This window comes from Anser brachyrhynchus (genome assembly GCF_964034855.1).
Source record: "Anser brachyrhynchus genome assembly, chromosome: 3".
Classification (NCBI taxonomy): domain Eukaryota; kingdom Metazoa; phylum Chordata; class Aves; order Anseriformes; family Anatidae; genus Anser; species Anser brachyrhynchus.
The window spans coordinates 2,967,092-2,979,566 of record NC_137696.1 but is presented as its reverse complement, the minus strand read 5'-3'; the positions used below and the strand labels follow the sequence as shown (position 1 = coordinate 2,979,566).

Below are 12,475 nucleotides of genomic sequence, written 5' to 3'. Positions count from 1 at the left end.
ATGACTGTGGGGAGGTTGAGTGAAGAAATATTTTAGGATTAGCAGTATTTGTATTTCTCAAAGACCTCTAGAAGCGTTGTCTGCAAGCTGAGGCACATAGTTACTTTCTAAACCAACAAATCTGTACGTAATTAATTTTTGAGTTGGGTCATTCCTACTCAGCATAGATTTCCAAACAAGGTGTTTGTATGCATTTGTTTTAGATAGGCCTAATGCATCTTACCCTGGGCGTATGTTAGAAGCCATGAGTACATGAGGAGTACACAGAGCAGCAGATGTTTGCAAACAACAAGCAAAACATCAAATTGCACATGAACAAAAATGCTGAGGTGATGTTTAGCAATTGTTATTGGAAAATACATGTTTTTTCCTCAAGTCATCTCAGATAGTCCCTTAGAGTTGTTAACATACCCAGTTCTGCATGGATGTATATGAGACTGCTGTTGAAAGCTTTATATACGTTTCTCCACAAAGGCACTATCCCTTCTTCTTCATTTACAGTGCAGGAGCTCCAGGCCAGAACTGGACTCTGTGTGGTACAAGATGAGACCAGTGTTTATAACCCTAGACATTGCACATAATCCTTAACCCATGTCCCTGTACACAAAAGCTTGCAGACATAACTGTTTTCAGCTCCTGATGACTCCACAACCAGCTTATGGATGCTTCAGGACAACAACACAACTAGGGAAGAGAATTCTTACTGTACAGGACACATACAACAGGGAGTAGGTATACATACGTTTCCCTTTTTGAGCTTGCACAAAGGACAACATTTGGACTATTAGTGAAAAACAACCTGCGATGCTTTTTTTTATTATTATTATTCTTATTATTCTTTGTTGTTGTTGTTCTTTTCCCATTTATGGCGAGTCTGAGGCCTTGGTGGCAGAATGTGGACAGTGGCTATTTATTTCTTTTTGCCTTTTCCCTGGCTCTCTTTAGAGACACTGTTCTGTGGTCATCTCTTCTGTGCATAAAAAAAACAACTCAGTAGGCCTGCAATAGGCATCAAAGTCTGTCTTTGCTACTTGAAAACCTAATTCAGAGCAAAGTAAGGTAAGGGTTCACTTTGTGTGGTATTCATAAAGCATCTAGCTCTGAAGAAGCTTTGTACTGATGAAGCTACTTGTCTACTGAGTTCAGTCTCTAATGTGTGACTGTTGGATGGTTTCCAATTTAATGAAGCTTTATAGCACCTTTTGTCTGCACAATGTCATAGGTATTTGTTTTATATGTCCACTTTGTGTAAAACTGTCATCTCACAAGCATTGGTGACCTATGCTACAGTCTGAACTCTGGTATGACAGACTAGATAAATTTGTAGCTTCATCATGTAACTTATTGGCTGGATCCTTTTTTAAGTTGTCCGAAGGAGAATTGTGACTTCATTCACTAGTCACCAGGGATGTGATACAACAAATGCAGCAATTCCTGATCTTTATGGCCATTGCCTCTCTGAGGGCAATCTCTTCACTATATAAATCCTGCACAGAGAAAGTATGTTGGGTAGACTCACTTTGCAAGAGATGGTGTCTCTGCTCAGGAGGGTGGAGACGTTGCAGTCTGACATACTCATCTCTCTCAAGAGAAGATGCACAATGTGTCTCCATTGTTGTTCATTCACTTAAATCAGTGCTTGGCTCTATTTTCAGCATGACATTTTTCATTATTTTATTGCAAATTTCACAAAGTTTGGTTAATTTAAAATTCCCACTGTTGAGACCTGATTATTGCTCGAGAATCTCTTGTTTTTAAAGCAAAGTCTAAGTTTCTGCCCGTCACAAAGGTGTGGAAGTGTGACAACCATAATCTTAACAGCACTGGCAAGAAAAGTAAACAAAATGGTCCCAGACTTGTACAATGAGATCTGGGGGAGGAAGAAATGACAAGGGAGCACAGGATGTCTGCAGAAAACTTTTGAGTACTTGAGGTTGGCAGCACTATTAATGTAAACCTGACAGTTAAAGATCGATAGTTTTGACACTGAACACAGATCTGCTTTCTGCATTTCACATTCCTAGGTGAAGCTCGTTTCAGAACAACACAGCTTGCCATTCAGACCCCTAAGTGTTCATGCTGTAGCGTACCTGGCTGAAATAAGCAGGAACTGACTTTCAGGAGAAGGAGAGGAGAATCAATATTATGCTAGCAGGCAGTGGAGGATGCTTTTGATTTTCTAGTTTTTCTTTTTCCCCTACAGTGATTATTCCCCTCGCAGTTTCCTTATAGAAATCACAGCAATTTCTCTACTATTGTTTTAGTAAAATGTACAAAATATCTTACATGCAGTGTGTGCTAGCCATATGAGAAGATCTTATAGTCTATTTTCATTCGTTCTATCCCAGCACAGGGGAAATATACTCACAGCTTGTTCTGTGTTTTAAGTTTTGTTTTTAAACAAGACTGTGGAGGACTCTTGATGTGGTCTTAAACCACCCTGCTTAACTTGTGATCTCATGGTATCTATTTGGGTGGCGATCCAGAAGCTTTGAAACCAAAATCTTGTGTATTTCTCAGCAAGGCTGGTTTTGAAGAAGTGTAACGCCCCCCAGTCATTACCTGAACTAAAAAGCTTGTAATTAAGAAAGCCTCCCCGCTGCGAGGCGATTTGATCCTTGTTTGCCGGTGGGAGCAGCGTTGTTCAGTGAGCGCAGGGTGACACCTACCGGCTGCTTTCTGCTGCCTGCAGGCAGGACTCGCCTGGTCAGCGTCTCAAAGGACATCCCTGCCGCAAAGGGCCCCCAGGGCTCTCCTGTGCAGTCTCCTGCCCGAGCAAGGCCATTTGAATCTACGTCAGAGTGCTTGGAGTCCTGGGCAGACATGAAAACCTCCACAGGTTCTCATTCCAGCACATAATTATTCTTATGAAAATTATTTTCCTTATTTAAAACCTGTTTTTTTTTTTTTTTTTTCCAATTTCTGTCCATTGGTCCATTTCCTCAATAAAAAGCCCAAATCCATCCTCTTAATAAACCCCTTGTATTTGCTGGGGGCTGTTTCTATGTCCCCCTGAAGCTGTTTCATCCCGGGAAGAGCAAGTCCAGCTCCCCCAGCCTCTGCAATCGTGTTGGTGGCCCCGTGCCATCCCACTGGCTCTCCGCAGAACATGCTCAAATTACAGCAGCTGGCCAGGTTTATGGTTTGGCTTGCTGGTAACAATAAGGATGACTGAGTTTATGAAGGATTTAAACAAACTTATCTAATTCTTACTTGCGATGGCACTAACCTTTTACACTGGAGGTTTTCTCCTAATTATATACACTGATTTAAGCATCTTATTATCTATTCTGCAAATGATAAACATGCCTCGGGGCTTATGAAAGATGACAAGTTCACTAAGGGCTTTCCTGCAATGTGTTTTTTCCACAGAAAATGTGTTCCTGCAACTGCAATTTTGTCATGCCAATGCACTCTGACAACGCTAGCACTGCGTGTTCCTGAAGTGCAGCTGGCCCTGCGGCAGAGACAGTGTGCGAGGCGCCTGTGCCACAACGTGGTGGTGTTACCAGTATGTTGGCCAACTCGGCGCAACAACCTTCAGTGACAGAAAGCAGCAGGCAGCAGAGAAGGTGCGTGCCGAGTTCCTTTCTGCTCCTGGGTCACAGCATGAGGGCTTTGGAGGAGGGTAAAACTACATCCCCAGCTGCCCTGGTACAGGCTAATGAAGGGCTCGTTGCTGCCCTGGCTGGGATCAAAGGGTGATTAGCAACAGCAGCTGTGAAAATCACCACCCTGGAGGGAGCAGGGGAAGGCAGGGGCTATGAATATAGGCTGAGAATGGGGCTCAGGCTGATAGGTAATGTGAATGCAGGATTAAAAGGAAAGAGAGGATGAGAAGTGGTGTTCGCTCACTTGAAATGGGGTTGCCTGTGTTCTGCTTCGCCTGTGCTGTTTTTTGCAAGAAGTCTTTCTGATGTTTGAACCTTTCATGACCATGAGGTTTAGGAGCTCCTGTTACAGAGTATTACAAAAAGTAGTACAGAGTAGTACAAAAAGGATTTTTGTGCTGGGCTTGGCTATGAAGTGAGACTGTGGGTGCTGCTAAGCTGTATCTCCGTTAGCAAGTAGCATGACCCAAAGCGTAGTGGGAAGTGTAGCTGGCCCTAAAGTCACAAAATCACAGGATTGTAGGGGTTGGAAGGGACCTCCAGAGATCATCGGGTTCAACTGCTCTGCCAAAGCAGGTTCCCTAGAGCAGGTTGCACAGATAGGCGTCCAGATGGGTCTTGAATATCTCCAGAGAAGGAAACTCCGCAACTTCTCTGGGTAAATTCATGATTCTTATTCTATACTGATGCATGGGTTTTCTCCAGTCTGGTCCTGTGGCCACACATCCCTGGCGATGGAATGTGAGATGCAACTAGAGGTTTAACACCAGGAGCACAACTTGTTCTTGAAGAACACAGTAAATGTGTGGTGAGAAAAGGTGTTCTGCATTGCACCTTAAGAGGAAATGGAGGAGAGGTTTTGCTGGAAAGGCAGGCTTGTGCTTCAAACCAAAATGCCAGTGTGGATGTGCCAAAAGGTGGTAGAGGAATGGTTTAAAAATACTTGAGCTGTCAGAGTAGGTGGAGGTAGCAGTAGCTTCTTCATGAGGAACTTTATACCTCAAGTGAATAAACAGGTGAGAATTGCGCCTGCTCTAGGGTACATGTGACAGAGAAAGGTAAGGAAAAGAGTAACTGGAGAATATTGCTAGTCTTTGGGCCTGAGCTGATTCTGCAAATTGTGCTTGCTATTACACTATTCCTGATTTAGGCTGGAAGATTCTTAGTTGATGTTTTTTTTGGGGGTGGAGTGGTGGCGAAAGAGGGATGATTTATCTTTAGCCACATGTCTGCAGGGTTTTCTTCCCTTACAGCCTCCCACTCTTGCTTTGTTGTCTAGAACCAGTGTGATATGGCTTTGTCCCCAGCCCTCAGAGGTGACTGATGGACTTATGGAACTAAATGGCTTTTGGGTTTAGAAATAGCTGATTTTTTTTAGGAGTGGGTGGAAAAAATGGCTTTGGAATGAGTAGTGTTATGTCAGTACAAATCACAAGGAACCAGTGTGAAGCTGATTGCTTTTCCTGCTCAGACTGAAATTATACTGCCAGCCTGTGAAAAGCAGGAGCTCAAAATATATGGTATTAGGTAAAACTCTATGAATGTTTAGTAAATAGCACTGAATATATATGTATATACACATAATATTGGAGTTCTTCAACATCACTTAGATGAAGGTGTCGACGTCTCTGAAGACTGTAAAATGCAAAAGAACACCTAGCCTTGAAGAACAATTGCACAGATTGTAAAGCTTGTCATATGCAACAAAGCAGTGAGAATGCAGTTTAAAGACAGCTCTCCCCTTTGTACTGTAATGCTTGTTTTGGTGTGTGGTTCAGTAAAATGCTGCCTGTTGTCAGGCCCTCAAACAGCAGTGGTAGTGTTGTTAATATTTGTTAGAGGACTTCCAAAAAACTTTTTTGAGACGTAGCAGATTCCCATAACAGGAAACTGCTGTGCTACGTTTATTTTTTTCCACACAGGAGTGTGGAAAATTGCTTAAGGGATGTACTAAGTTTGGGGGTATAGTACTCAGTTCTACTCGATTAGATTTTTTTCCTCCCGTATGTATATCCTTTGAATAACAGTATGGAAGAGAAGGGCAGCTAGTCCATCCCCTAGTGGCTGTAAGGGAGTATAGCCCACGCTGGTCAGCAGTTTGCTACCGATCTACACCTTTCAGTGATTTTTGGTTGGCTAAAGGTTGTTCAAGTTCTAGCTGGGACTTCAGGAAGCAGAGGTGGAGACTGCCCTTTGCATGTGTAATAACCTAGGGGTCTGGATACTCAACCACGATACAGTGAATTCCTGTTTCTACTTCCTGGTAGTTGAAACTCTGACTAGCTGTCTTTACTTCTGAAGATTATTGGGGCAGCTATTGGTGTCAGAATAGGATGGTTCCTAGTTCTCATGCAGAATAGAGAAGTTTCTCATTAAGAAAGTTTCATGGAAGGAAAACCTCATACTTCCTTCTGAGTTCTAGCATATTTTGAAAATCTTCACATTGAGAGAAATATCCAGTAGCTGTTCAAATGCTTGGCTTCTTGTAGGTGGTATAACCTACCACTGCCTTCTTGTTTACACTTCTTTGTGAACAGGGACACTCCTTGGTGTAAACTAAATGAACTAGCTTGGCACCTGGGTTCTTCTACCTTAGGCAGGCTGCAGCAATTAGAGCTAAAAAGGTGAAATTGTAAGCACTGGTCTGATGTACCATCAGTCTAATTTTGTATATTTTTCATCATGTATTGATTATGATGCCAATGAAAACAATAAATTTCTTTGCATTGTATTTTATATGCAAATGGATCCTTGCAATATTCCACATGCAGTTCTGTGAGATGTCTAGAAGGAGTAATAGAGAAATAGAGAATAGAGAAATAGAGAAATTGTAAGATGTCTGCCTTAAGGATATCTGTAAATATCCCCATCGTTTTCTATTGCCTCTTCAAAAAAAAAAAAAAAGTTGCCTGTGATTCAAAATGCAAAGCAATCTTGAGAAGAGAGATGAGGTAATAACTTTCTGGGGATTGTAGCAGTACGCAAAACAATAGTAGCAGCAGAAGATGCTAAGTCATGATAAAGTCTTTAATGTGTCTTCCTGGTACTGTACAATTGGAGCTGCAGAGACTGGCAAAACTTCTTGATTTGGGCTGCAGCTCCTCTGAAACTCTTTAAGTAGAGAGGTTAAGCAATCCCTGGAGGAGCAGACTTCACTCAAGTAGTTGAGAACTGTAATTGGTTTCCATTTCTGCTACAGAACTGTTTCCCAGGTCTTTGGCTGTATAGTTAACCTGACCTCTTACTGTGGTGTTGCCCTTTCACCTTGGTGTACAACCCATCTTGCTAAAATTAGTATTTTAGCCTGTTTTTTTCTGTGTAGGAGACAGTGAATATTAGAACGTGGGCTCAGTTCTCAGGAGTCATGGGACATTTGGTTGTGAAGATACAATAGTAATTATTTGAAATAATTTACAATCATGAGAGGTGCTCTATCTGCCATGTTCATGGACTAAGAAAGGTGGCTGTAGCTCAAAGCAAGAATACAGCAAATGTAGCAGTCTAGTCATACAGAAAATTCTTGGCTCAACTGATACCGATGGGGGTGAGAGGACTGTGGACTGAAAGGAAGCAGTGAGAGACTGGATGATACCGGGGCACAGAGAAGACTGGAACTCCTCAAGAGCTGAGAGAGGCAGACCTGATGTGGGAGAGGATCCAAACTGGGGGAACAGGCATGGGAATCATGGCTGTGCATTGATGAATGCAGCCATCCTGAGTTAGGTGACAGGTTGATCACCATGCACCTCGGACCAAAGATGATGTCTTTGCGTTTGGTAACTCTGGATGGATTCTTCTTTCACAAGCCTGCTTGGTTGCTTTTCAAAGCTCATCCCAGCCACCAAGGATTAATCTACTGCAGTATATTTCTGCTGTTCCACTTTGTGTTTTGCAAGAATACTCAGCATATACCAGACTTAATTCTACCTAAAAAATGTCAAGTTGCATTGTTCCAAATTATGGGTGTGGCTCAAAAATGCTTGGCCACATGAGTGACATTGTACCTAGTGTAAATCAGCCCTATTTTCAACACAATAAACAGCTTTTGCAGAGCATTGTAGTGTTATAACTCTAATGCCTGCAGCTTGTTTTTAGCTAGCTCAAGGATATCTTCCTTATTCTGCCTTTTACAGTGTAGACAGACTTGTGCATCATGCTGTTAACTCAGGAGAAAAGGTCAGAATGTTGTGGTCCAAGTGTCACGCTTTTCAACAGGGAAAGCTGCATGTACAGAGAGAGCCTTATGTTATTAAACCTAATCAATAGAGGGAAGACTGTGAAATCTCTCTCCCTAAGGCATTACCATCCCCTTTTTCCCTGGGTGAGACATAGTTTTCTGCCAGAATAAGTCCAACATGCTTTTGCCGGCTTCTGGTTGGTACTGTAGAAGTGTTAGCAGATGCTGTGTGTTCTTAAGGGCCTGAACTGCTACCTTTTGTTCCAGCTACAGAGCTCTGTTCACAATACCTTGGTTTCTTCACTTGTTTTAAGGGTGAAAGTGCAGGAGCTAGTAGCTATTCATGGATACTTGGAACAGCCATGGTAGTAAGCTAATAAATCTCAGTTCAGGCTGTTAAGCTGGGTCATCTGTTGCTGTTTGCAGCACACATACATATGTGCATGTGAATAGTCATAATGTGCTGCTGAGCAAATTCTTCCATGTGTTTAGCTTCATTTGTGGGGGTTAGACAAAATTGGGCACCAGGAAGCGATTGAATTGTTTTCAGTGTTTTGATTGTCGAGGGTTTATACAACTTGAGTAAATGTTAACGTTAAGACACTTAGGGGAGTTGCTCCAAATATGACTAGTGAACATAAGGAGTATTGCAGGACATCTCTGGAACTTTCTCAGAAAAGCCATCTTTCACTAGTACCTAGCTGCTACAGTTTATGGAGAAGTTTAAAAAAGTGTAGTGGAAAAATCCTTATTTTGACTTCCTGCAAATTTACTTACTGATTGTTTCCCACCCTCTGCCTGTCAACTAAATACCCCTAAGACTATGTTTGTTGCAAAAGCAAGTGATGGATAGGCTGCTTTAAGTGTTCCTCATGCTGTGACTTCTGCAGTTCTGCTCTGTTTTACCTTGAGCTGATTGTGGTATTTTGGCTCTAGCTGTGCTGAAACTTAAATCTTGCAGTAGAGAGGCCCCTGACTGCAGGGTGTGGGCAGTGGCTTTCTCATTTTGTTTTATTTGGTAGCTGTTGATGGCTGGCATTGTGTGAAGAGCAGCTGGTGTGATTGGGAAGATTGGCATCTTTTAAAGCCTTTCTCTTTGTGGGAGGTGCAGTGCACCATGGATTCGATGTCTTCATGATGTAATGGAGCTCATTGCTTTGGTTTTCAGTTTGTATTGATTGCAGTGCAACTTCAAGCAGCAGGGTTCTGTGTACTTGCTGCATGACACCATGGTCATCTCTGTGTGATCTGCCATGTGGTTTCCAGTCATAAGCCAGCCTTGTTGGTTTCTTCATCTGCTTGCAGACACACAGGTCTGCTATTTCTGAAATTGTGGGGTCAACTGCTTTGAAGTTTCTCTTTTTTTTTTTTTTTGGTAAGTTCTTTAAAAACAAGATGAAGCTGCTTGTAGTTGTCTGTTCCCATTGATAGCCTGGAACACATATGTAAAAATCACCCCCTGCCGGTTTTGGCACCCTCCCTTGGGGGGGGGAGGGGGGGATTGCACCTTGCACTCTGACATTGGGGTTGCAGTGACATCATCAGTGACTACCTACCTGCTATCCTGCCTTTACTAGGAAAAGAAGTTCAGTGAGTAACAGAAATGATGGTAAACCTAAATAGTTTTGCTAGCCTGTGCTTTAAAGAAGACTTAGCATTCATATCTCTTTTATCATACTTGACAACACTATCAAATTTATTCTCCAGTAATGCTAAAGTGATGTAAATGAAATCCCTATTCTAGTTTTTAAGAACATATTACATGTCCTCTGATATCCGCAGGCAAGGAAAGGTCGTTGGTCTCTTGTCAATGTCAGTAGTGCTTCAGTGAAAATTGCTGTGGGATATAACAGAACCATTCTCAGTCCCCTTACCATGCAAAGAGCTAGCTTCCTTCAAGGCATAGCTTGTTCTGCACATGCCATAACATGAACAGGTTCCATACCAAGCCCTTCTTTGCCAGCACTTGTGTCACTGGCATCCTGTAGGTTCTGCAGTCTGAACTGCAGTAGGAATACAATCAACCCCTCTTTCTAACCTCAAGCACATCCTCAAATAGGTTTGCTTTAACTTTCTACAGCTGGCACTTTCTCTTAACTAGAAGTGCCAAAATGGACGTGCATATAAGCTGACCTCTTCTACTTTTCTCGTAAAACACCTCAGGGAAGAGATTCCAAGTGATTTTACCACCAGACAGAAAACTAAATGCCTTCACAAAGCTGGCTGCAAGCCCAACTTTTAGCAAGATTTGACAGGTAGCGTTGGCCACCCCTTCTAATTTTTCAGAAGAAAGCTTTTGTTTTAATCCTGCCAGGTACTTTTTAAAATAAACTGTTCTTGTTCCTGATTTTAAGTGATGAAGGAGGAAAAATCGGTTGAATGTAAAAGCTTTTAGTGCTTCAAAGGGGGGGGGGTGGGGGGGTGGGGAGCTTCATCCCTGCTTCATCCCTGCTTCATCCCTGCTTCCTGCTTCATCCCTGTTGAAACTTTGAAATTGCTCTGTTTCCCATGTATAAAACAGAACCAGAGGCACTGAAAAATCAGCTCTGAGAAAGGGCAGTCTGAAATAGGTTGTTCTTCTGCATGGAGGCATTGATTATTCACGATCCTCGCCTACTGAGACTGCAGTGTAAATTGCTAATCCAATTCTTCAGAGACTAAGCCTTAGAGTAGAAGTTGTTGGGTTTAGTTGGTCTGTTGCCACAGACTGTGGTGGAGCTGCAGTGATACCTTTATCCTGGACTGTGATGTGCTCAGGTACAGGATACACCTCTTGGTCAGCAGTTCCTCATCTCCTTTGAGGAAAATGGGTAAGGACTTCATCCTACAGAAGCCTTCTGCTCAGTTAGCACAAAAGGTTGTGAGTAATACACAATGAGGAAGAGAGATTTTTGGTTGCTGATGACTAAAGTGGGTTGTTTCAGGGGCCTTTGTTTTGAAGCAATATTCAGGAATATGTTAATTTTTTGTCATCTGTTCTGTGACATGTTGGCACCACTATTCAACTGTGAGCTAGCCTGAGACTACTTTACAACACTGAATATGGTTATTGGATCAATTTGGTCTGGTTTGCACCAGAATAAGCCAGTGATATTCTCCACTGTTGCTGAAGAATCGTAACATTTATTAAACAGGCTGTTTGTTTATCTGAATAGTTTGTGACATGAACTGCCTTAAAGACACATTTTCTGGGCTGTTTTTTATTCCTATGGCTGCAGAGACTGTTCTAGTAAGACTTGTGGAAGTCAGCTTTATTTCAAGTACTAGAACATAGGAATGTCCTGGGTTTCCCCCAGTCACAAGCAACTTAGCTACAGGCATAATGCTTCATTTTGCTCATACCTAAGATTCCTCTGTAATGCTGTCTGTAGTCTATCCTCTACAGAGTAATACTGTAGAACAACTGAAATCACAAATGCATATCTGTTTTTATTAGAGTAGCTGGATTTAGTACTTGCCTTGAGCTCTAGGTGGCCTTCTTGTTTAAGTTTAGAGGCCTAAAAATCTTTCTGGGTACAAATGAAGGTCTGAGCCTTGTAGACTTGATAGTAATGGTAGCACTAACTCAAATGCTGTTGGAAAATGTTGGCAGTATGTTCTTTTCTCTTTGTAAATCCAAGTGATGTTGGTGACCGAGCTGCACTGTCAAGGCATTCTATTTTAAATTCTCTAGGAGCCAGTATCAAGTGAACTTCTAAAGTTATAGCTTATGAATTTGAGTAATAGTCCTAGCGTGGGGAAAAGGGCTTGTGTCACAACTGGTGGTTTGCTCACAGACTAAATGGTTCCTGATCCCAGAGTCTGGAAACATGCAGACATAGGGCACCTAATCTCTTTCGGTACTAGACAAAGCCAGACCCAGCCCACTGAAACATTTTATCTGTTTTCCTCACTCTTACCATTGGTCTGACGTTCCTGACACAAAGATCTATGGAAATAGTGCAATGTTAGGGGAACAGCAAACTTCCAAGGGGATGTGCAGGCAAGGACTGCAACAGAGTGGCCTGCAGCAGCATCATGGAGCTGTGATGGTCATCTGAGTGTCAGTGACTTGTTGGTATATGCAGCTTCAGTTCTCTTTCTAGAGGATCCCTCACAACTTGTTTTCTGCTAAGGCTTGTATTTACTATGTTCAGTAGAACTTGATGGAGCCGAAGAGGCAACTTTCTCTGTGAGAAGCTGGAAATGGCAGTTGCTGAAGCTTTTCAAGACAATGGAACAGAAATCAGTCTGAACCGGTATCTGAGAACAGAGACAAAGTATCTTTGGACACAAAACCCACTAGCAAAGGCTTGCTTTTGAACCTTTTACAGTAAGCAGGCTGCTGAAGGTTTGTAGTTACCTTGCTCTAACCTGTGGGTGCTTTAGAATGACTTTGCAGGCTCCTGTAATATTAATGGCTCTGTAATTCCTAGCACTGCACTATTCTTCTGCTTGTAAATCTTGCAGAAAGTCTATTTCACTCATGTGCAGGTTTGTCTCCTCCAGCATCTATCTAGGAGAAGGGGGCTTGGAGGTCTTCAGTTTAAATAGTGGGGCCTAGGTATCTGCCACTTTCTTTTATATTCTCTCTAGCTTTCCTTTGTGTGGTATTTTTTTTTCAGCCTATACTTTTCCTTTCAGCCTGTACTAATTATGTCATAGCATCAGTCTCAGCAGCACTATTGATTTTAATTCAAGGAGATCA

General features: G+C 42.2%; 1 long non-coding RNA gene across 1 annotated transcript in view; it reads left to right on the top strand.

Annotated features, from left to right (window-relative positions):
* The first annotated feature begins 3,588 nt into the window (after nucleotides 1-3,588).
* Nucleotides 3,589-12,475, top strand: part of LOC308192994 — a 61,964-nt gene continuing 53,077 nt past the window's right edge. The window contains exon 1 of the long non-coding RNA XR_013949282.1: nucleotides 3,589-4,669. This is a non-coding gene — a long non-coding RNA (uncharacterized lncRNA). The remainder of the gene's footprint in view (nucleotides 4,670-12,475) is intronic.